Genomic DNA, 24891 nt, shown 5'->3' on the forward strand with positions numbered 1-24891 from the left:
TTGTGGCTATGAAGAGCTAGGTGAAGTATTTGTCGGATAGTACATTTGATACTTTAAAACCATCTGCTGGAGCAGCTAGTGAAATGGCAACTGCAAGAAGATAGTTGTATGAGAAATTGGAATTTTGACAAAGCTCAAAAGACTTAGTTGTGTAAGATGCCGATCTCAGTGACGAGCTCTTTGAAGAGGACCTGGAGGGTTTAATGCAGTAGTCTTTAAAGAGTACAAAGCATGTTCAGCTGCTTAAATATCAATCAATCAATCTAAAAATGATAGCAGTAATGGGAGGCCCTTTCCACGTCCAAGGATTATGTGAACCCTCAACTAATAAGTCTCTATTTCAACCAAACAGCAGAATAGTGTCTCTAAGTCTGCTCAGGGGTCCAGGAATAATTAGCATGTCTAACTAAGCAGAAACTCGAGCTTCTGCAGGAAAGGTTGGAGGCAGTTTGAACTTCTTTTAGAAGATATGATTTAGAGTCCATCAAGGATTAGTGGGGTGATGTGATGGAGGTAATTGCATTGGAATATTTCTTGGAGTTTCAGACTCCCTTTCCAGAAGTTGATCCCTTCCTACTCCTTTTTCCCACGAGTTCAGAAAAGAGAATTACATACAAGACATTATTCTGAGTTTACTATGCAAAAACACATAAGTTCCAGTCATGGAAGAAGAACACAGGCAGGGATGGTAGGGTTTGGTGTTTTTGATGAAGACATCATTGGGGGATTTTCAGCTGGTGGTGCCTCAGTATAATCCGCTTTAAGAAGAATACTCTTTAACAGATGATTTATATGATATTAGAGGGGAATTATCTAGTGTTATTGGACCTTCAGGATGCCTATGTGCATGTGCCTTTAAGGAAGGAGCATCAGAAATACCAGAGGCTTGCAGTGAACAATGTTCATTGGCAGTTTCAAGTCTAATCTTTTGGTCTGAAGGCTTCGCCCAGATTTTTCACCAAGGTATTGTCCCCAGTAATGATATTTCTGTACGAAAGGGACATTCAGATCATTCATATGTCAACAACATTGATTGTTTCCCACTCCCAGATGGAACTGATACTTCATGATCAGATGGTGGTTTCGATTCTGGGGAAATTTGGGTAGCTTATGAAGATGTCAACAGTTCAACTTCACAAAGCCATGTATGTATTGGGGCTTGGTTACGGACAGATATGCTTTGGATCTGTCTTCCTCAATAGATGAAAATGAAGTTGATGTAGAGGCTAAATCGGTGTCTTCAAAGAGACCAACCTTCAGCCAGAAAGTTTCCTTAAACTTAAGGTGACCTGGTCTGTATATTATGATTAGGGCTCCTGGTTTTATGGTATTTTATTTTTTTTTTACATTTCCGCCTGTATTTATCCATATTTATTTTTTGTCCATCTTATTGGTACTTATCCATATTTTTTTTTGTTTAAAGAATAAATGTAGCTGTAAAATGGTATATTTCTGCATTTATAGAACTCTTAACAGGGATGCCTGGCACACTTTATCAACTTAAGCAGCGACGTATAACAAAAGACTAAACGCACACATTCATATTAACATCATTCTACAAATATATGTTAACTTATGCCTGTGTTTCAGGAAATCTCATCCTGTGTTTTAACCCTCCTGCTGACTGCCTGCTCAGCTGTTGCCTAGAATTCATGAAAGACAGCATGGAGAGTTTCTCACAAGAAGCACCATTTTCAGTATTTTTCCGCTTTAAAAAACAAACACAGTCAGGAAACGCATTGTTTTCTGTCTGTATTTATCTGTCAAAGTCATTAAAAACAGAAAATCGGAATCCTTCATTATGATATATTAGCTGTGAAGATTTCTGTCTGAGGATAGTTTGAATCTTGTTAGTAAGGATCCTTTTTCTTTGAAACTGCATGGCCATTTGTGCTCACATAGGCATGTCTGCATTTTAAGCCACTGGTTCATCGTATGCTTAGCCAGTGGCAACCGACATCACGGAACTTCGAGGCAAATATTCCTGTTTAAAGAGTATCTGAAGGCCAGCTTTAATGGTGGTTGAACTACCAACATTTGGAAAGAGTAATTCACCTGAAGTGCCAGAACTCATTGGTGGTCACTACAGATGCCAAGAGGAAATGTTGGAAAGCTGTGTTGGGAATGAAGACGGCCTAATGATTCTGGTCAAGACAGGATGGATCACATTTCTCAAATTTGAGAGAGCTAATATCTGTTTTGAAGTGTCTTCAGTTCTTCAGGACAAATGTTTAGAGAATGGAGTTGATAATGAAAACAGATGGTTCAGTGACCATGTCCTATCCGAGGCGATCATTTTAACTGGTTCAAGAGCTTTAACACTATTGATGCAAATCCTTTTGAGTTGGGCAGAAAATAACTTTACATCTCTTGTGGTGATTCATTAAAAGGAATGACAATGTAGTGGTAGACTCCCAGAGCAGAGTGTTTCCCTCACCCTAGAATCTCAGAATATTGGGAAACATTTTTCAGGAGAATTGCAGGAAGCTGGGGAATCTGATGGATCTGATAGGAGACTATCCACTTTTTCTACGTTTTTCCACAGTGCATCAGCCATTGGGATGGATGTATTGATCTGTCAGTGGTCCACGAATCTCATTTCCTCCCATTCCTGTGATTCTCTGAGTAATATAGAAGATTCAAGGTAGATGGGGGAAGATATGACATTTATTTGTCCCTATTTTCCAAGAATGCAATGGTTCCGCTTATTAAATGTGCTTCTAGGGAAGCAAGATTGTTACTCCCTCTACTGCCCCCAATATCTCTACAGCAGCTGAGGTTGGCAGTTTGGAAGTTGAAAGTGAAGGTCTTGGGAGTTGAGGGCTTTATCTTTGTGTGTAAATCCATTGAGGCTGCTAGGAGAGAATCCAATAGAAGGGCATATAATCATCATTTGGCCTCTTTTTCGAATTGGTTTGCAACTAAAAAATTGTCCTCTGTCTTGTGTCCTTCATAGGGAATTTTGTAGTTCTTAAGGGAGGGCTACGATAAAAGTTAGTCAGTTGCCACCTTAAGATTGCAGTGGGTTGCTATAAAAGCCTTTTGTTTTCTCAGAGGCTCTTTCCGAGGCTGAAAATTGGGGGTTGAAGTTCCTTAAGGGTTGTGAGTTGTAAAGACCTAGGCTGTCGAATATTTTTCCAGTTTGCGACTTATAGTTGGGTTTGAGAACCTTACAGAGACCTCCTATTCAACCATTAAATACAACTTTTTTTTTATGTTTCTGTCATTGAAGGCTGTTTTTATTGCCTGTTAGAAATTGGGTTACTGGTTGAGTGGGGTAAAACCCTACTCAAGCAGCAACCACACTCCTTGTCAGGGTGAAGTCACAAGCAAACCCCAAATTAACCTGTGCTCATCCTCTTGGCACAGAACAGTCAGACTCAAATTAGAGGCAATGTGTAAGTATTTGTGTAACAATTAAAATAATAATGAAGTGAAAACACAAAACAAGAAACTTCCCACACCAATTTATAAAAATAGAGTAAATGTTAATTAAATAAATCCAGACCAAAATGACAAAAATCTAATCCGTAGAATCGCAGATATGCAAGTTTAAAGATTTAAGTGAGAATAGCGCCACAAAATCAAAGCAACAACTGTGACGTACCATGACAAAGTCACAAGTTCAGGCCAGCCACAATGGAGTGCCGGGAGGCTACAGGGACTCATGTAGGTCCGTTGAACACAGTATCTTAATCCTGGTTGTAAAGCAGAGTATCATCCTGCGTCAAGGATGCGTTGCGCAGTAGAGGCAATGCGATGTCAGGGCATGGAGTTGCGTCACGTAGCAGTAAATTTGGGGAGCTATGAAGTGCGATGCATTGTCCTTCTGTGGAGATGTGTCATGTTGCTGCGGTTTTGATGGGCTGTGTTGGGCGAGGTACTTGTGTGGTGATTCATCGCGCAGCAGCGGTTCCAATGGACGATTCGAAGTCCGCGCAGCAAAGGTGATTTGCTGATTCTGTAGGAGATGCATTTGTTCGGATGAATCTACGGATGGGATAGCAGAGAACATTTAGGCCCACTTTCAAAGGACCAGAACTGGGGTGGCACCAGTTGGGAGGGCAGGACTCAAAGATGGTAGAGTCCAGGTGCTCAGTTCATGTTTGTTGGAAGCCTAGCCTGTCCTTAAGGCTTCTGATCAGGGGGCCAGACCACTAACCCTTGGAGTCACTCTGGAGTCCCGGGTTTAGAGATGCAGGTCCAGTCCTCTTCACACAGGCAAGAGGGTAGCAGGTCCGTGCAGCAGTCCTTTTAGTAGCACAGCATTCCTTCTTCCTGGTAGAGTCCACAGCTCCACAAGTGTACAGAAGAGTTGGGGTCTGAAGTCCAATATTTATACCTGGTGCCCAGTTTGAAGTAGCCGAAGATTCTAGAGGTTTCAACCCCCCTGAGGTGTCGGGCATCCCCTTCCTCCCCGTCCTAGCCCCAGCTTGTCTGTGGTCACAAAAGACCAGTGTCAAACTTTTTGTGAGAGTGCTCAGGCTCCTCTCCCTCGTTCAGTTATCTTCCCTTAGGCTCACAGTCTGGGTGCAATACACAAAGACAAACTACCAGCTACATCTAGTCATGTGACCTAATTTCAGGCTGCAGGCACCAAATGGTTGGGACAAGAAAATGCCAATTTTCTAAAAGTGGAGTACAAGGGGAGCTTGGCCCTAGTGGACAAGTGGGGAGGCTGGGCCTAGTAAATACAGTCAGAAAAAGGAGTGCCTCTCCACAACTCAGTTACACCCCTATTCATGGGCCATTGAAAACGCAAGCTGTCGTTTCCAACAAGGTACTTTTATTTATACCATTCAATTAAATGCTTATATTCAATTTGTCGAACAAAACATATTAAATGCAGACAAGACCTGTGTTAAACATAAGTTCAAACCAAAATGAGACTTTTGAATACACTACAATGTAAGCACAATTTAACAAACACACAATATATACAGAACAATGTATGAAAAAACAGTGTATGAAAAAACAGACAGTGACATTTAAGCATACATCACACTAAATAGTGAATACGTTTTGACATTTGATTAAAGCAAAGCAGAAAAATGAAGAAAGAAAGAATAAAAGTTGAAAGAAGAGACGCGAAAAATGAATTCGAGAATCTTATAACACCAGTGGTAGCTGGTGTATGAATTGTCTTTTTCACATTAGCCGACGCGTTTCGAATCCTGGGAATTACTATCCGGATTCTCTTCAGGGCATGGTTATTCTGTCTGTGAAGTTATCAAAAAAACAATGTATGAGTATCCTAAAGAAAGGACAGTCTCCCTGTGTAGTGACACTAAGCATAAAAAACCTACCGCTATTTGAAGGAGGCTAAGTCAGTGAACGTATGGCAGTGCAGGTTGTGGAGGGGTCCAAGGAAATGGAACTACCTACAACAAAGTGAATTAACATTATACCAATTGAAACACTCGTGGGTAGACTAGGAGCGCGGTATGAATTGTTCAGAGTTGGACATACCGTCATCTGTTTGGAGATCGATGTTGGCGGTTGTCTCTAAGTTGAGTGCAGGTTCTTCGTCGCACTTAAATAAGTGAACTGGCCTGTGGCGCTGCGAGCGAAAACAATGATGTGGGTCAAGGTGGCGGGAGTTTAAGAGAGAACTGAATGTTGGGCTAGTTTGCTAAAAACATACCTTTGGATCAAAGTTGAGTCGGGGAAGTCCTAGTTGCTAGGAAGCATTGTTAATCGTAACCGGCGTGTTAAATTTCACACGGGGTCCGTTCCCGCTAAAGAGAAAGCAAAACAATTGTCAATGTATTTAGCGCGTTTAACCGCGACTGAAACCGAGGGCGACGGCGGGCGGTACAGGAGCGCCGCTTACCTTCGTGTCTCTCGTTCTTGGCTCCCTGCGTTCTGGTGAATCCACAAGATGGATGCTATCATCGTTGTCATGGCAATAAGCCTTTGGCAAGGCGCTGAGCCTTGTGGGAATCGTAGTTCGCGCTAGTCTAGGCATTGTGGTATTGAGGATTGTCTTACAGAAAGACGAGTTTACCACACAGAGACGCGACCTATCCGGTCATTAGGTGCCAGGGCACTGTGGGATCAAAGTCTGGCAATTTCAGATAAACTATTAAGGCCCTTCTGGACGCTATTAAATTTCAAAATCAAATATGCTTCCATTTTAAGGAGCATTCTGTCAAAATCAACGATACTCTGTGAAGGACGTAACGTGTGTAAAACCGTCCATTTCAAGTCATTGGCATCATGGTTGGCATTTATAAAATGTTCCACCATGGGGGCAGTCATGATTTTATTCTTGATCCTTGAACGATGTTGGCAAATGCGTGTGTTGACCTGTTGTCTGGTTTTACCAACGTAAATGAGGTCGCAAGGGCATCGGACCAGATAAACCACATTCTTGGTTTTGCAATTTGAAAAGTCCAAGTGTTTCCATCTGATGGAACCATGTTGGAACTCATCGCCCTCAATCGTGTTTGGGCACACGACACAGGTACCACACTTGTGGTGCCCCGTGATAGGTTTGAGGTTCCACTGGCTCACAAGATCGCTTTTCTTTTTCGGTAAAGATACATCCGCCCTCATGATGTGTTGTCCCACATTTTGGTTTCTCTTATACGCGAACAAAGGTTTTGGCAGTGGACATTCTAAGTTCGCCATTAGGTGCCAATTGCTCAACACGGCTTTTCGCAATTTATGAGTGTCTGGTCCAAACGTGGTCACACAGACCAGTCTTTCAAGTGTGGGTTTGGGCCGTACTTGTAACAGAGTTTCTCGTGGGGTGAAGCGAGCTCTTTGTAGAGAATGCTTCAGTAATTTCCTTGGGTACCCCCTTACCTGCATTTCTTGACAAAATGTCTCTGCATGGGACGTGAAGTCTCTCAAGTCAGAGCAGTTTCTCCTAATGCGCAATAATTGCCCATAAGGAAGATTAGATTTCAGATTCCTGGGGTGAGCACTCTTGTGGTGCAAGATAGTGTTCCTGTCTGTGTCCTTTTTAAACAGGGATGATTTGAGGACCCCATTGATGTTAACAATTTCGACATCAAGAAAGGTCATCCTTTCATTACTTTGCGCCATCGAGAATTTGATGTCGACATGCCTGTTATTCAACCAGTCATGGAACGCTACCAGATCCGCCTGGCTCCCCTGCCACAGGAGCCAGACGTCATCTATGTAGCGAAACCATTGCAGGATGCTTGGTTTAAAGGGGTTGTTGTTATCAACGAACAGCTGTTCGTACTGTGCCATGTACAGCACGGCCATTTCAGGAGCATAGGGGCACCCCATCGCGGTGCCTTTGACCTGCATGAAAAACTCGCCGTTAAAGGCGAAGTAATTCTTTTTTAATGCTATTTCGGCCAATCTCAAAATAAAGGAGGTGGGTACCTGGTGTGGTCTCTCTCTCTGATTTAAATAGATTTCCATCACCTCTAGTGCTTCCTCTTGGGGAATCTGCGTGTAGAGGGAGGTAACATCCATTGTTACAAGCAATTGGGTCTCTGGGTCAAACTCGGTATCTTCTACTTTAAGAAGAAAATCAGTGGTGTCGCGTAAATACGACTTCACTGTTGTTAAGAATGGTTTTAAAAAGAAATCCACATATTGCGAGAGGGGTTCTAAGCAAGAGTCACATCCGGAGACGATCGGTCGTCCCGGGGGGTCTTGGAGGCTCTTGTGGATTTTGGGCAAGAGGTAGAGAACAGGGGTTCTTGGAAATTTTCTTAGTAGGTAGTCATGTTCTTTTTTGCCCAGAAAGCCGCCATCCAACCCATCCTGAAGAGTATCAGCAATGAGTCGTTGGATCTCCTTCACAGGGTCTTCTGAGAGGCGCCTGTACCAAGTGACATTATTGACCTGTTTATTGCCTTCTGCTAGGTATTTTTCACGAGCCCACACTACCACAGCACCGCCTTTATCGGCTTGCTTGATGATAATCGAATTGTCTTCCTTCAGAGTTTTGATTGCTGCGCGTTGTTTTTGGCCTATATTTTGTTGGACAAAGTGTCTGCCCTTTTCCAATTTCTCAATGGATGACATGAGGACCTGTTCGAAGGCGAGAACCTCTTTAGGGATATTTTGATGTGGGACAAAAGTAGATTTGTTGCGCAACCCAGTCACTTCCATTGTGGCCGAAGACGGTTGATTCCAAAAAAACAGTTTGAGGCGAATTTTACGACAAAACTCAATAGCTTCTAGCTTGAGTCTTGTGTAATCAGTTTTCCTAACAGGCACAAACTTAAGCCCCAGTGCCAGGACTGAGTGTTCATCTGGTGTTAACGGTCTATTAGATAAATTGACCACAGCGTTGGAACCCTCTATGACTTGTATGTGCGGTTCCTGGTTCGCATCTCCCATGGCTGTTTGAAGCGGGCTTTTGGCTGTTGGCCCTGATCTAAAAAAGCCACCTGTTTCTTATTAGGATTACGATTGTCCGAACCCGATGAGTCGGATGAAGAGGTTTCCGAAAATGTTGTAAATCTGTTCCTTGAACGGCCCTGGAAGGTTGACAAAGCCCTGCGAGATTCTTGTTGGGTATAGTAATCCTCCCTTAAAAAGGGATATACCTGCTCAATTTTGAATGCCTTCACGTCTCTTTCATATTTGAAAGTTTTGTCATTAATAGTATTGTCCTTAAAAGTCCTGATTTCTTTTTCGATTTTCTCCAACAGTGCCTTGGCATCCGTCACGGCCGGACTAGTCTTTATCGTCTCAATGAGTTCCTCGATCTCTTTTTGTTCTTGTAAGCACAACCTCTGTGCAGTTTCTATGGTATGGACCATGAGGTCCCTGCTGCACTTGGTATTGATAAAGCTGAAGCCTTTTTTATATTCTACATCTTCCACAAAGATTACAGGGACATTTTTGACCTGTAAGCCCCAGGGAATTGTACCCCCTTTCAGGTGCCTCAGGAGAAAATGTCCATGTAGTTCCGTGCGTACATGCTTCTTTTGCAATCTTATTAATCGATCTGATTCGTTCTGTTGTTTAGCGGTAGAGCTTAGTGTCACATTTGAAAAAGGAGAATTGTCAATCAAATTCTGAATATGGTTTTCGCTAAAAGATAGCGTGTCCTTGTCTGCCATAGCGTGGGGAATGAAGATCCCCAAGGGGAATATATCACAAGTAAAGCACAACCGACAGAGGTGTCCGTAAACTCTCGCGGGTGATTACCCGCACTAAACAGGAGTACAAGGGGAGCTTGGCCCTAGTGGACAAGTGGGGAGGCTGGGCCTAGTAAATACAGTCAGAAAAAGGAGTGCCTCTCCACAACTCAGTTACACCCCTATTCATGGGCCATTAACACAGGTCTTGTCTGCATTTAATATGTTTTGTTCGACAAATTGAATATAAGCATTTAATTGAATGGTATAAATAAAAGTACCTTGTTGGAAACGACAGCTTGCGTTTTCAATGGCCCATGAATAGGGGTGTAACTGAGTTGTGGAGAGGCACTCCTTTTTCTGACTGTATTTACTAGGCCCAGCCTCCCCACTCGTCTCCGGATGTGACTCTTGCTTAGAACCCCTCTCGCAATATGTGGATTTCTTTTTTAAAACCATTCTTAACAACAGTGAAGTCGTATTTACGCGACACCACTGATTTTCTTCTTAAAGTAGAAGATACCGAGTTTGACCCAGAGACCCAATTGCTTGTAACAATGGATGTTACCTCCCTCTACACGCAGATTCCCCAAGAGGAAGCACTAGAGGTGATGGAAATCTATTTAAATCAGAGAGAGAGACCACACCAGGTACCCACCTCCTTTATTTTGAGATTGGCCGAAATAGCATTAAAAAAGAATTACTTCGCCTTTAACGGCGAGTTTTTCATGCAGGTCAAAGGCACCGCGATGGGGTGCCCCTATGCTCCTGAAATGGCCGTGCTGTACATGGCACAGTACGAACAGCTGTTCGTTGATAACAACAACCCCTTTAAACCAAGCATCCTGCAATGGTTTCGCTACATAGATGACGTCTGGCTCCTGTGGCAGGGGAGCCAGGCGGATCTGGTAGCGTTCCATGACTGGTTGAATAACAGGCATGTCGACATCAAATTCTCGATGGCGCAAAGTAATGAAAGGATGACCTTTCTTGATGTCGAAATTGTTAACATCAATGGGGTCCTCAAATCATCCCTGTTTAAAAAGGACACAGACAGGAACACTATCTTGCACCACAAGAGTGCTCACCCCAGGAATCTGAAATCTAATCTTCCTTATGGGCAATTATTGCGCATTAGGAGAAACTGCTCTGACTTGAGAGACTTCACGTCCCATGCAGAGACATTTTGTCAAGAAATGCAGGTAAGGGGGTACCCAAGGAAATTACTGAAGCATTCTCTACAAAGAGCTCGCTTCACCCCACGAGAAACTCTGTTACAAGTACGGCCCAAACCCACACTTGAAAGACTGGTCTGTGTGACCACGTTTGGACCAGACACTCATAAATTGCGAAAAGCCGTGTTGAGCAATTGGCACCTAATGGCGAACTTAGAATGTCCACTGCCAAAACCTTTGTTCGCGTATAAGAGAAACCAAAATGTGGGACAACACATCATGAGGGCGGATGTATCTTTACCGAAAAAGAAAAGCGATCTTGTGAGCCAGTGGAACCTCAAACCTATCACGGGGCACCACAAGTGTGGTACCTGTGTCGTGTGCCCAAACACGATTGAGGGCGATGAGTTCCAACATGGTTCCATCAGATGGAAACACTTGGACTTTTCAAATTGCAAAACCAAGAATGTGGTTTATCTGGTCCGATGCCCTTGCGACCTCATTTACGTTGGTAAAACCAGACAACAGGTCAACACACGCATTTGCCAACATCGTTCAAGGATCAAGAATAAAATCATGACTGCCCCCATGGTGGAACATTTTATAAATGCCAACCATGATGCCAATGACTTGAAATGGACGGTTTTACACACGTTACGTCCTTCACAGAGTATCGTTGATTTTGACAGAATGCTCCTTAAAATGGAAGCATATTTGATTTTGAAATTTAATAGCGTCCAGAAGGGCCTTAATAGTTTATCTGAAATTGCCAGACTTTGATCCCACAGTGCCCTGGCACCTAATGACCGGATAGGTCGCGTCTCTGTGTGGTAAACTCGTCTTTCTGTAAGACAATCCTCAATACCACAATGCCTAGACTAGCGCGAACTACGATTCCCACAAGGCTCAGCGCCTTGCCAAAGGCTTATTGCCATGACAACGATGATAGCATCCATCTTGTGGATTCACCAGAACGCAGGGAGCCAAGAACGAGAGACACGAAGGTAAGCGGCGCTCCTGTACCGCCCGCCGTCGCCCTCGGTTTCAGTCGCGGTTAAACGCGCTAAATACATTGACAATTGTTTTGCTTTCTCTTTAGCGGGAACGGACCCCGTGTGAAATTTAACACGCCGGTTACGATTAACAATGCTTCCTAGCAACTAGGACTTCCCCGACTCAACTTTGATCCAAAGGTATGTTTTTAGCAAACTAGCCCAACATTCAGTTCTCTCTTAAACTCCCGCCACCTTGACCCACATCATTGTTTTCGCTCGCAGCGCCACAGGCCAGTTCACTTATTTAAGTGCGACGAAGAACCTGCACTCAACTTAGAGACAACCGCCAACATCGATCTCCAAACAGATGACGGTATGTCCAACTCTGAACAATTCATACCGCGCTCCTAGTCTACCCACGAGTGTTTCAATTGGTATAATGTTAATTCACTTTGTTGTAGGTAGTTCCATTTCCTTGGACCCCTCCACAACCTGCACTGCCATACGTTCACTGACTTGGCCTCGTTCTAATAGCGGTAGGTTTTTTATGCTTAGTGTCACTACACAGGGAGACTGTCCTTTCTTTAGGATACTCATACATTGTTTTTTTGATAACTTCACAGACAGAATAACCATGCCCTGAAGAGAATCCGGATAGTAATTCCCAGGATTCGAAACGCGTCGGCTAATGTGAAAAAGACAATTCATACACCAGCTACCACTGGTGTTATAAGATTCTCGAATTCATTTTTCGCGTCTCTTCTTTCAACTTTTATTCTTTCTTTCTTCATTTTTCTGCTTTGCTTTAATCAAATGTCAAAACGTATTCACTATTTAGTGTGATGTATGCTTAAATGTCACTGTCTGTTTTTTCATACACTGTTTTTTCATACATTGTTCTGTATATATTGTGTGTTTGTTAAATTGTGCTTACATTGTAGTGTATTCAAAAGTCTCATTTTGGTTTGAACTTATGTTTAACACAGGTCTTGTCTGCATTTAATATGTTTTGTTCGACAAATTGAATATAAGCATTTAATTGAATGGTATAAATAAAAGTACCTTGTTGGAAACGACAGCTTGCGTTTTCAATGGCCCATGAATAGGGGTGTAACTGAGTTGTGGAGAGGCACTCCTTTTTCTGACTGAATTTTCTAAAAGTGGCATTTTCAGAATAGTGACAAAAGAAATCCGATTTAACCATTAAAAAGGGCTTATAATTACAATTCTTAAGACACTAAACTCAATCTGTCCACCTGCTCCCAAATGAAAGTTCTCACTCATTAAATGTAATAAGGCAACCCAAAGTTATCCTATGGGACAGGTAGGTCCTACAGTGGTAAAACACTAATTTGGGAGTTTTTATTATCGGGATATGTAAAACTTAAAGTACATGTCCAATGTTTTAAATACACTGCAATAATACTAACTGGAGGGGGGTCAGAGGGAGAGTTTAACGACCAATATGCTACGTCCCTCAAAACTAATGAAAACCAACTAAAGGGTAGCATTTAAGTCAGAACCTCAAAGTAAGGGTTAAATGGATGTGTGTATGCTGATAGCGAAATCGTTCATGGGACACTTTCAAGTTATTAGTAGTGTTCCCATCAGAGTTCCATCCTGTACCGCCCTACATCATTTGGGAATGTCACAAGTGGTACACTTGGAATGACCCAATGTACGATTTGGCACAGCGTTGCCTTGTAGGAGTTTGAATACCCAATGAGATTTATATAGCAGGTAGGTATCAGGGTGTAACTGATAAGCAGTGCTAACTAGTGTAGAAAATCAACATTTTTCAAAAAGTGGTGGTTTAAAAAGGGGTAGAGGAAGGAAAATAATTTTAATGGAGACCTTCCGCTCCCACTACTTAAAAACAGTGCAGCAGGTAGTGTCAACAAATAACTACCTTGACAGTTTTCATGGTCATGGTCGACCTGTTTCTGCAGTTTTACCTTGTGCCCCGGGGTCACCTACTGCTTCGTCAGGACCTACAGTGCTACTGCTTAATTACGTGCATAAACAAAGGGGGAAGTGAAAAAATAAATGTTACCTTAGATTCTCCTGATAAGAGGACCGTTGGGTTTCACAAAACAGCATACACATCAGTACATGAAAAGAAACAAAGAGAACAAGCTCATTAGCAAGTACCTCTCACGAAGCTCAGGTCATGCAGAGTACCTCGCTATCGTTAATAATTCATTAATTATATATATAACACTAATCTTGTTCTCTTCAAGAGTCACAAGAGAGCATAAATACCGCTCGTATAAAACACTCACCCACTGTTAAGGAGAATGTTGCCCCACCTCACCCGGCATTAGCTCAGGTACAACGGAGCCCCGCTCTGTGTAAACAAACATGAACAAACAGACAAACAACTGAATTACACTGCATCCTTCCCTCTGGGATGATCAGGGTCTACCTTAGGGGTGATATATTGAACAGGAAGGTTTGGGTCTAGCAAAAAGCTATTTAGCAATGTCGAAATGGCAGTTTAAAACTGCACAAACAGGCTGCAATGGCAGGCCGGAGACATTTTTAAAGGGCTACTTAATTGGGTGGCTCAATAATTGCTTCAGGCCCACTAGTAGCATTTCATTTACAGGCCCTGGTACGTGTAGTACTACTTTACTAGGGGCTTTCAAGTAAATTAAATATGGCAATTGGGTGGAAGTCAAGTCTACCACTTTTAAAGGGAGAATACAAACACTTTAGCACTGGTAAAGTGAGAAGAGTCCTAAAGGCAGCAAAAAACAAAAACGAAGTCGGCAAAAGAGGAGGGTTGAAGGCAAAATGTTAGGAGAGACCCATGCCAAGGATGTCAGGTCTAACACTTCCAGACATATAGACCTAGGTATCTTGACTAGTAGCCTTCTTTATTTGTGAATTTTTTATGACTTATTTTGTTGATGTTGGGCCCATTTGTTGTATCAAAGGAGAATTCAGTTTTTCATAGGACACAGGAAATAGTTCTACTGTTATGTTCAAATTCTACAGAGCCAGACCATTTGTTGTGTTTGGATATAGTCAACCCCTAGAGAAGATTAATTGTGAATGATCTGCTGAATTCCGAAATGTGACTGTTAATTTTGGTCAGGCCAATAGAGGTCAAAAGTCATCATTGTCTATCTTGGGTAGTTGGATTAAGGAGGTGAGTTTTACTGCATATCCGAAATCCAGATGTGTTCTTTCAGACTCTGTACAGGCTCACTCTAGTAGGGAGATGCCTGCTTCCTAAACAGTGGTCTGGGTTCTTGATTACTGACATCTGTGCTGCAGTGACTTGGTCCATATCCTGGACTTCAGTTAATCATTACAGATTGGACTTAATCCAAGGATCTGATCTGGAATTTGGTACAAAACATTGTGGGTTCATTGGCGAAGTCATGAAGTGTTTCTGATTTCAGAGGACAGGTTCATGTTTTCTTTTGAAATATTTTATTTGTCGCCTTACTCCTGTTCGATTTGGTTTTTTATGCAAGCTAATCTTTACTTTGACTTTTCTGCGTGAATAAGGAACAGAACAAGGAGTAGTTTGAGGAGGTAATGCCTGGTTTACCTACCAGTAGTCATAATTAATTTCCATTCTTTATTCTGTGTAACAGTACTTAAGTTATCATCCTGCTACCCTAATTATGAGGGAGGTCTGGCAGGGAGCTTTAGAACACAATGTGATACATGCATCACCCCCTTTAAATACATAAAGGGCTGGTTTTTTTTGTTCAAGGATAAGAGTTGCTTTGCAGGGTATACCTTTAGTGAGGCAGGTCCTCACTACTGCATGAGTAAGTTCTGGGACTAAGAATGAGGACTCAGAGTAAAGTTTACCCGTAAGTAATCCAGTTGTTAATTTCTAATAGTAATGAACCCGGCTCCTAAGTGTCTCTAAACCGAGCATAGTCCTCCTTGGTCTACTTGCTTTTTGGTTATTAGGCTATACACAATATGTAACTGGTGCTGTGCGGTAAACGAGAGAAGAGATCAATCTCTCACAAAGTATAGAGGATACGTGACCTGAGCTTTTGTGATAGGTTGTCGGTTAAAATAGAACACAATACAAACTATATAATGCCATTTATTAATGGGTGTGTTACACATCAGATATCTTCTGTTCCAATTCCCTAGTGGCTCCACCAGATGTTTAACCCTTCTATTATTATAAGTTAGGCAAAGTTAACTACTATAGAAATGTAGAACTGGATTTCAGAAATAAAGAAAGATAGTATCAGTTTGAATGGTTTATCTAGTGTTTATTGCAACTTTAAAAACGAAATCGATAAAATAACTTGCAGAAGCATCATATAATTGATTTCAGTTGTTGCCTTTTGACCTTTCCTCAGAAATACTACAAAAAACACTGAACAAGTGGCATCAATGTAAAATCATTTCAGATAAGAAATATTGTAATTTCAAATGCTTTTTAATAACCTTGCTAGCAGTAACCTGTCTCATCTCACATATGATTGCAATATTTCTGTGAGTTAGTGCAGTTTAGAACAAATAACAGAATAGATACTTTATTTAATAAGTTTTAACAGTAGCAATATAACCAAAATACGTTTAGAACATATTTCTTTTCTCTGTGACAAAATCAAAGATAATATCAAGTTTATTTGCTGTGGTGTGTATACGTATGCCTAAAACAATGTTAAAAGGCTGTAAACAGATGTTTTTTATTTTTCTTAAAAAGTTTTAGTTGTGCAGGTTCCCCCTTGTGCATAGCGGTGGAGAGTCAACCGACATGATTTACCCCCATTTTTTGCCCCCAAATTTGCCTTGTGCTTTATGTGTAATCCGTGAAGTTTGGTTTATGTAGATCATGCTCCGTTCATAGTCGGGGAAAATAGGATCTTCTCCAAGAAAGGGTGTGATGAGAGCTTTTGTTGTCTGTGCACAGTTGGCCGTATCTGTGTGGTCTGTATTCAACTGTATAGCCAATCTGTGGAAAATATGGCAATCTGTTGAGCTGTAGTTTTTTACTCCATATAAAAAGATTGGAGAAGTTATGGACATCTCTCCTAATCATAATGAAGCTTTTACCATTGTGATCAGTGCATACTACTCAGATATTTCACAACATGTATTAAAGAAGCATTTTTAACATAGAAATACCTCTATCTAGACCATATGTATTCTCAAACATTTCCCCAAGGGCCACAAAGACATGCCCGAGGACCACACCGATGCCAGCGGGGCGAGGGTCGGGGTGATGAAAGATGGGCGTAGATGCATGGTACGGACAACAAACCGAGCCTTCACGTGACTTTAGTCTGCCATCAACACTCTATTGTCATGCATCAAGAATGAAAAATTTCCTAGATATCGTAACAGAAAGTTTCAATTCTGTTAAGGACTCTGAGGCGAGGATTATGCTTTACTTTCTTTACTTTATCAGATAGCAGACATTTTAAAATAACACCAACGAAACCACATTTCCCAGCAGTCCCAGGAAATTGGTGAGGAAAAACGAACAAGGGCCAAAAATATTTCTAAGTCCAATGTCCAATCACAACACCGGATCCACCATATAGTTCCTCTTCAGACTGTTGCCCTTCCTCTTTCATTGCTCGAGTCACGCCATCCGTCTTATTCTATGCATCTTGTTTCCCAGAATCCGCTCCTGGAACCAAAACACAAGATCAGGGCTAGAAATCCAACATCGGCAAAATAATTTATTTGCATACAAGCTAACAAATCATTATTTAACAGCAAACTCTGGACTTTGAAACACCCGGATTCCCAAACCCAACGGATCCAAATTGGGATACAAAACTACTTCAATTCATGCAATTATGTCAACAAATGTAAAAAAAAAAAGAGAGAAATATTGTACTTTTCCCCAAACGGGCGGGTATTTCAGAAGATCTCCACAGGTGGGATAATCCTCGCCTCCGGGTCCTTAATAGAATTGAAATTTTCCGTTACCACAGCTAGGACATTTTTCATTCTGCCAGGACCGGAGGCTTCAGATTATACTGGTTTAAAGCTTACTTACCACCAAATGTGCCATATCAATAATAGGTTTAAAATAGAACCTTTTAAAGGTTGAATCCGAGGACCAATCTGCTGCATTCATTATGTCTTCCAATCTTGCCCCAAGAGTGAAACCCTTGGAGGCCATCTCACCCCTTGCTGAATGAGCTACGAATTGTCGTAAGCTAATAGCAACCTCCTGCATGACCCATCGCACCCAACGTGCAATCGTAGGAGATGACATTGCCTTATGTGGCTTCCAGGATTGATCGACATTTCTTCATATGCTTTTAAGCATTAAACCACACACAGTTTGGGGGAATCCGGAAACTCTGGGTATTCCTACACTCTAGTGTGACATTTGGTCCTTCGCCGAATGGTAAATGACACACCAGAGGTAGAAAAAACTCTGCCTGTAATGTCCAGGGCCCTTACATTCGAAACTCGCCTACAGGAGAGAAGACAAAGGAACATCACCAGCTTAGAAGACAGCTTCTTCCTTGACAAGAAATCATTGGCTTGCTAAGACAAAAACAAATTGAGAACTCTATTGACATCCCATAATTCCGAGTATCTCGGCTCAGGAGGCAATGACAGCCTGAGTCCCCTCAGAAGCCTACAAACGAAAGGGTGCTCCCTGACGGGTGCCCCTTGCACTAGAACATGTCCCGCTGAAATGGCAGACCGAAAGGTATCTTAGGCTAAATCCTGTTGGGCTAAGGTCGCCAGGAAGTTCAAAACCTGGACTACATCTGCGCCCACGGGATCGCAACCCCGTCGCACACACCAACAACACCATTGCCACCAGGCTGATCGATAACTCTTTACTGTACTATCAGCCCAGGCCTTGGACAAGAGGCTCTCAGCTAACTCCGAAAGGCATGGGATTGACTATCTACTCCTGTAATCCTCCACGACATGAGACGCAGGGATCCGCTGAGCACCATCTGATGTGGAATCTGATCTGAATTCAGAAGCAATATTGGAAAGTGGGGGAGTCGGATTGGAAAATCCCAAGAAAGTTCCAGTAGAACTGGAAATCAAACTTGCGACCTACAAATCGGTGTGATGAGAACCACCTGCGCTTGCTGCCGCCTAATCTGGGCCAACTCCCTAGTGATTATCGAAAAAGGTGGGAACACATAAGCTTGTTCCTGCGTCCAATCTTGCAGGAAAGCATCTGTGGCCACTGGTAACGGATCCGTCCTACAGCTGAAAAATCGAATAACCTGATGGTCCAGCCTGGAGGCGAAAAGAGCCACTGAAAAAGGTTCCCAAAGGTCCTGCACCATTGAAAAAAATGTCTGGATGTAACTTCCAAGGACTTGAATCTCTGAAGTGAAACGAGTGCCAATCTGCCACCTGATTATCCCAACTGGGAAGATATTCTGCGGTCATTGAAATTTGATGATTTCGGCAAAACTGCCATAGGTTCGTCGTAAGATCCGAAAGCACCTTCGGGCGGGTGCCACCAAGGTGGTTTATAAATCGGGCTGCTGAGATATTGTCTATTTTTAACAGGACACATGATTGAACCCGGTCCTTGGTCCAGCACCACATGGTGAAGGACCCCAGCAGCAGCGCTATGCAATTGATATGCAGAGCCTGTTCCTGCGGCGATCATGATCCTCCTGTGGAAAAATCTCCACACCTGGCACCCCAACCTGACCTGCTGGCGTCCGACTCGATAACCAGGTCTGGGGTCGAGCCGAAAATTACTCGCCCATTCCAAGCTTCCATGTGAGAGAGCCACCAACTAATCTCCTCTCGTGCTTCCTCGGACAGGGAAACTGAATGGGAATAAGTGAGCCTGTTCCTTAAGCCAGCCACAATGCATTTCGGGTTCGTGGAATCCTTCTTCAGGGGAACAGATTTGATGCAAACTAAGAAACAGTGATTGACCACCTGCTGGAACACAAAGAGTAATACAAATTGAATTTCTGAGGAAAAATGGCAAACACTTTGAAAATTAAAGACTACCATTGCATGTTTCCATCTGTACCAAACTATCAATAACAAAAAGGGGAGAGAGAGACAAATAAATGGATCCGATCTCCCTAAGTATATGTAAATAAACAATAAGAATCCACTTGTTTTTGGGGTGTATCCTCAACAGTTGGGGAACACCTTCCTTGTTTTTAGGTCCCCTCACACACCAACAGGCCCCTTGGTGTCATGCTTCATCATCAGGGTCATCGTACCCCTCTACGGAGTACGGCGTGCTGCGACCTACGGATACGCGGGAGCACTTAGTGGACTATGTGTGGTGTGGGTGAGGGGGTGATTTTTATGTGAGTGTATGGTGAGGTTATTATACTAAGTGAGGGTTAAAAAGGACCTGGCTCGTGGGGTGACTTAAAAAATATTTAATATGCCCTCGGGCTGGTGCTGTTAAAATTAAAGTGTAGGAGGTTGTAGTGCTAATAATGTGCATTACCTCCTCTCTGTGTGCGTCGACATGTTTCGGTGTACAAACACCTTCTTCAGGACGGGGTGACACAAATCCCCACCTTACTCACGTTTCACTAACATGTATCAATTTTACAATAAAAAGTGAAAATTACAGTGCAGGTAAATCAATGTACCTCACAAAAAAAGAGGTTTTCTAGTCAACCTGTAAAAGAAAAGAAGACAACATTTTTTTTCTGGTGGTCTACTTCTCCATATCCCGAGGCAAAAGTGACCGGTGGTTACAGGTGACAAACTGCTGGTCAGCAATAATACTATAGGTGCATATTGTGGCTATAGTGGGATAGAAATAAGAAAAAGGACAAACTAGACTTACTGACATTTAACATAAAACACACACACTTTTTTTATTGTAGTTGCGGAGTTATAGCGTGGTATCTCAATATACCGCCATCTGTGATCAAATACTGGGTTGTGAAATACCCCTGTAAATAAGTGGGGGGAAGAAAAAGGGGTTGTAAGTATTCACAACATACTGTTTTGGAGTTGGAGAAAGTGCCTCATTAGCCAAATAAACGTCGAGGTCTGGTGTGCTGTTTAGCACCTGATTGGAAAGAAAAGCGGGGGATGGTTAAATCCCTTCTCCACTTACATTTGCGTCGTGAAGGCCGTCTGGTATCACACATTACTCACGATTTCAGCAAGGAAATTCCTCCCGAACGACCCGTACGTGGCTCCGACGGTTGTGTCACGACGAGTCCTAAGACCTGGGTTTTTATACCTTCCTCGTGGTCTTGTTAAATTGGATAATTGGGTAATTGGTATTTCCTTCTGCTCATATATGGAGTTCCACCGGTTCTTCTCGCGACGCTTTGTTTAGTGATCCTGGTTCGCACATGCGCACATGTGTACCTTGAATTCAGGTTCCTATGCGCATGCGCCTTGCTCGCGTTGGTGATCTGTTCGTGCCCGTCCTCTCTAAGGCCAGTGGCATTCCTACGCGCATGTGTATTAGAAGCGGCTTCTTGACTTTCTGCTGGACTTGATGTAGGATCCCTGCTACAGCTCCTGTTAACAAAGTGTTACAGAGAGAGATGCATGTTGTCGATTCAGCTGAACTAATTGCACCTCAGACATTCGTATATGCCATTTGTAATGGCTTTTTCTTCCATAAAAGTACGTGCGTCTCGATGGGTCAGTTAGTTCTTCAGTTTTAGGTGTTGGATGGGTTACATGTCGCCTACAAAAAATAATTATGTAGGGATTTGGCTGATATACACAGTTTTTGGTTACTGCAGGATTGGTAGAGGCTGTAGTTTTTCAGAGAAATCGATGTTGCCGATTCCCGGTGGCCCCTCCCAAAGGCCCTTCTGTAATCTAAAGACATAGGACAATGGGGGTGCCTATGTGAGCTGGCCCCAAGGGATGTTGTCATTTAGGCCCGAGATGTTTGTCCCCAGTCTAAAGACCCATCTCTGTTCCTTATCAAAGAGTCCTTCTTCTGAAAGTAGTTGCTCTACTACCGTCCATTTGATGTAGTTGACACAGTGTCCTTTTTCCAAGAAGTGTCGCATCGGCGAGCACAAGAGCAACATAAGATGCAAAAAAGAAACAACGAAGATGGCCATGCACTTCTTGGAAAAAGGACACTGTGTCAACGACATCAAATGGACGGTAGTAGAGCAACTACTTTCAGAAGAAGGACTCTTTGATAAGGAACAGAGATGGGTCTTTAGACTGGGGACAAACATCTCGGGCCTAAATGACGTCATCCCTTGGGGCCAGCTCACATAGGCACCCCCATTGTCCTATTTCTTTAGATTACAGAAGGGCCTTTGGGAGGGGCCACCGGGAATCGGCAACATCGATTTCTCTGAAAAACTACAGTCTCTACCAATCCTGCAGTAACCAAAAACTGTGTATATCAGCCAAATCCCTACATAATTATTTTTTGTAGGCGACACGTAACCCATCCGACACCTAAAACTGAAGAACTAACTGACCCATCGAGACGCACGTACTTTTATGGAAGAAAAAGCCATTACAAATGGCATATACGAATGTCTGAGGTGCAATAAGTTCAGCTAAATCGACAACATGCATATCTCTCTGTAACACTTCGTTAACAGGAGCTGTAGCAGGGATCCTACATCAAGTCCAGCAGAAAGTCAAGAAGCCGCTTCTAATACGCATGCGCGTAGGAATGCCACTGGCCTTACAGAGGACGGGCACGAACAGATCACCAACGCGAGCAAGGCGCATGCGCATAGGAACCTGAATTCAAGGTACACATGTGCACATGTGCGAACCAGGATCACTAAACAAAGCGTCGCGAGCAGAACCGGTGGAACTCCATATATGAGCAGAAGGAAATAACAATTACCCAATTATCCAATTTAACAAGACCACGAGGAAGGTATAAAAACCCAGGTCTTAGGGCTCGTCGTGACACAACCGTCGGAGCCACGTAGGGGTCGTTCGGGAGGAATTTCCTTGCTGAAATCGTGGGTAATGTGTGATACCAGACGGCCTTCACGACGCAAATGTAAGTGGAGAAGGGATTTAACCATTCCCCCGCTTTTCTTTCCAAACAGGTGCTAAACAGCACACCGGACCTCGACGTTTATTTGGCTAATGAGGCACTTTCTCCAACTCCAAAACAGTATGTTGTGAATACTTACAACCCCTTTTTCTTCCCCCCACTTATTTACAGGGGTATTTCACAACCCAGTATTTGATCACAGATGGCACTATATTGAGATACCACGCTATAACTTCGCAAACTACAATAAAAAAAGTGTGTGTGTTTTATGTTAAATGTCAGTAAGTCTAGTTTGTCCTTTTTCTTATTTCTATCCCACTATAGGCACAATATGCACCTATAGTATTATTGCTGACCAGCAGTTTGTCACCTGTAACCACCGGTCACTTTTGCCTCTGGATATGGAGAAGTAGACCACCAGAAAAAAAAAATTGTCGTCTTTTCTTTTACAGGTTAACTAGAAAACGTCTTCTTTTTTTGTGAGGTACATTGATTTACCTGCACTGTAATTTTCACTTTTTATTGTAAAATTGATACATATTAGTGAAACGTGAGTAAGGTGGGGATTTGTGTCACCCCGTCCTGAAGAAGGTGTTTTTACACCGAAACATGTCGACGCACACAGAGAGGAGGTAATGCACATTATTTGCACTACAACCTCCTACACTTTAATTTTAACAGCACCAGCCCGGGGGCATATTAAATATTTTTTAAGTCACCCCACGAGCCAGGTCCTTTTTAACCCTCACTTAGTATAATAACCTCACCATACACTCACATAAAAATCAACCCCTCACCCACACCACACATAGTCCACTAAGTGCTTCCGCGTATCCGTAGGTCGCAGCACGCCGTACTCCGTAGAGGGGTACGATGACCCCGATGATGAAGCATGACACCAAGGGGCCTGTTGGTGTGTGAGGGGACCTAAAAACAAGGAAGGTGTTCCCCCAACTGTTGAGGATACACCCCAAAAACAAGTGGATTCTTATTGTTTATTTCCATCTGTACCAAGCCAGAAGTGGGTGCCGTCACCAAGCTAGAGAAGAGAAGTGAGGTGCAAAAGAGACCAACGTATTGTGAAAAACATGTGAATGTGACATTGTGAACGGACGCATTCACCAATCCCCTTGCCAAACCATGTCATAACTGAATATTTACTAATGTGTGATTCCAACAAATCCAATGCTCTCCACAAGATAATACTGAATCTTTTCATGCAAAAATGTGCAGAATGTCTCACCAGAAAAACAAGAATACGTGAAATAGTGCATCGGATGATGTGACCTTATTACAATGACTTGAGCATTTCGAAATCTGAGAAAAACTGAAAGTGAGAAATACTGCGGTGAGTTGCCTGGGTCATTCAAAGCAGGTGGGGCCCACCTAGCACACTCGCACGCGATTTATTGTGCTAAAAGTTCATCCATGTATGTGTGCCTGTGAAGGGTACAATACTGAGGAGTCAGTACTGAGCATTGTGTGCCTTGTGAATGTATGTGCTGAATGCATGTGCGCTTACCAGTGGTACAATACTTAAAAGATGTAGTTCTGTGTAGTGCGTGCATGTTAAATGCATGTGCTGGGTGTATTTGTACCAGTGAGTGGTGATACATGAAGGATATAGTGCTGGTTAGTGTGTGCATTTTAAATACATAAGCTGGATGTATGTGTTCCTATGAGTGGTACAGTACATGGAGGATACAGTACTGTGCAGTGCACACGTGTTGTATACATGCACTTGGTCTGTGTGTGCCTGTGAATAGTGCAATACACCATTTTGGGAGACCAAGCCCTGCATGGTAAAACACAGAAAGGAGGTAGAGATATTCCGCCCCCTCAGACCGATTTTGTGTATTGCTGCATTCCTCCAAGCTGGGTGGAACACACACTGGGGAAAGGAGGACCAGGCCTCCTCTGTACACTTCACAGAATGCTCTTTGATTCAGTGAGAGGTGAAAGGGAAGGGGCCTGGACACATTTCTGCATGGAGTTTGGGCTGATAAGATAATCCTAAAGAGTAGGACTTGGGGCGTTGGGCTAACCTTTTGATGCACCTTTTATTGTGGCTGACATCCAGGTGACATCCACCTGCATCTAGTCACTCCCATGGCGTGTGTTGAGACTATCTGCTTTGGAGACCTGTTCCCAGGACAGGTGACCTGTTCCCAGGACACCCCCGCGCCGCACGGTCACCTACTGTGTGTGTGCCCCTTGCCTCGCTGCTGCCCGTAGCCTCGCTGTGACTGCCTCTGTGCTCCCCGCCCCTACGCCGCATTTGCGTGCGTGGGTGGTTTTCTGCCTTACTGTATTTAACCTTGATTTGCTTTTTAACTGTTTCCTTCCTCGTGCGTGTGTCTCTGCCCTACTGTATTTAACCTTGATTTGCTTTTTAACTGTTTTCTTCCTCGTGCGTGTGTTTTTGCCTCTCACTGTAGTTCTCCCTGATTCGCTTTGTATTTGTTGACTTCCTCTCAGTATATCGCTTCATTTTGTTCAGCCCCCTGTGCCCGCCCCGCTCCCCGCTTCCCGCCGCCGTCCAATGGCCACACCCCCTTTCTGTTCTGTGCCCTCCCCGCTCCCGCCTCCCAGCTCCTCCTCCCTCCCTCCCACCCACTTCGCCATAAATGGCGACCGCGCGGACGTGCAGCGGGCGCGCCAAAGGTAAGCCCGTCTGCGCCTGGACCGCGCCCAGCGCCAGGACCCCTGGCCCCCAC

General features: G+C 43.2%; 1 protein-coding gene across 1 annotated transcript in view; it reads left to right on the forward strand.

Annotated features, from left to right (window-relative positions):
- The window catches only part of TEX9 (testis expressed 9), a 573374-nt gene that overhangs the window by 40601 nt on the left and 507882 nt on the right, over window positions 1-24891 (forward strand). The window lies entirely within an intron of this gene.

This window comes from Lissotriton helveticus, chromosome 3_2, assembly GCF_964261635.1.
Source record: "Lissotriton helveticus chromosome 3_2, aLisHel1.1, whole genome shotgun sequence".
NCBI lineage: Eukaryota > Metazoa > Chordata > Amphibia > Caudata > Salamandridae > Lissotriton > Lissotriton helveticus.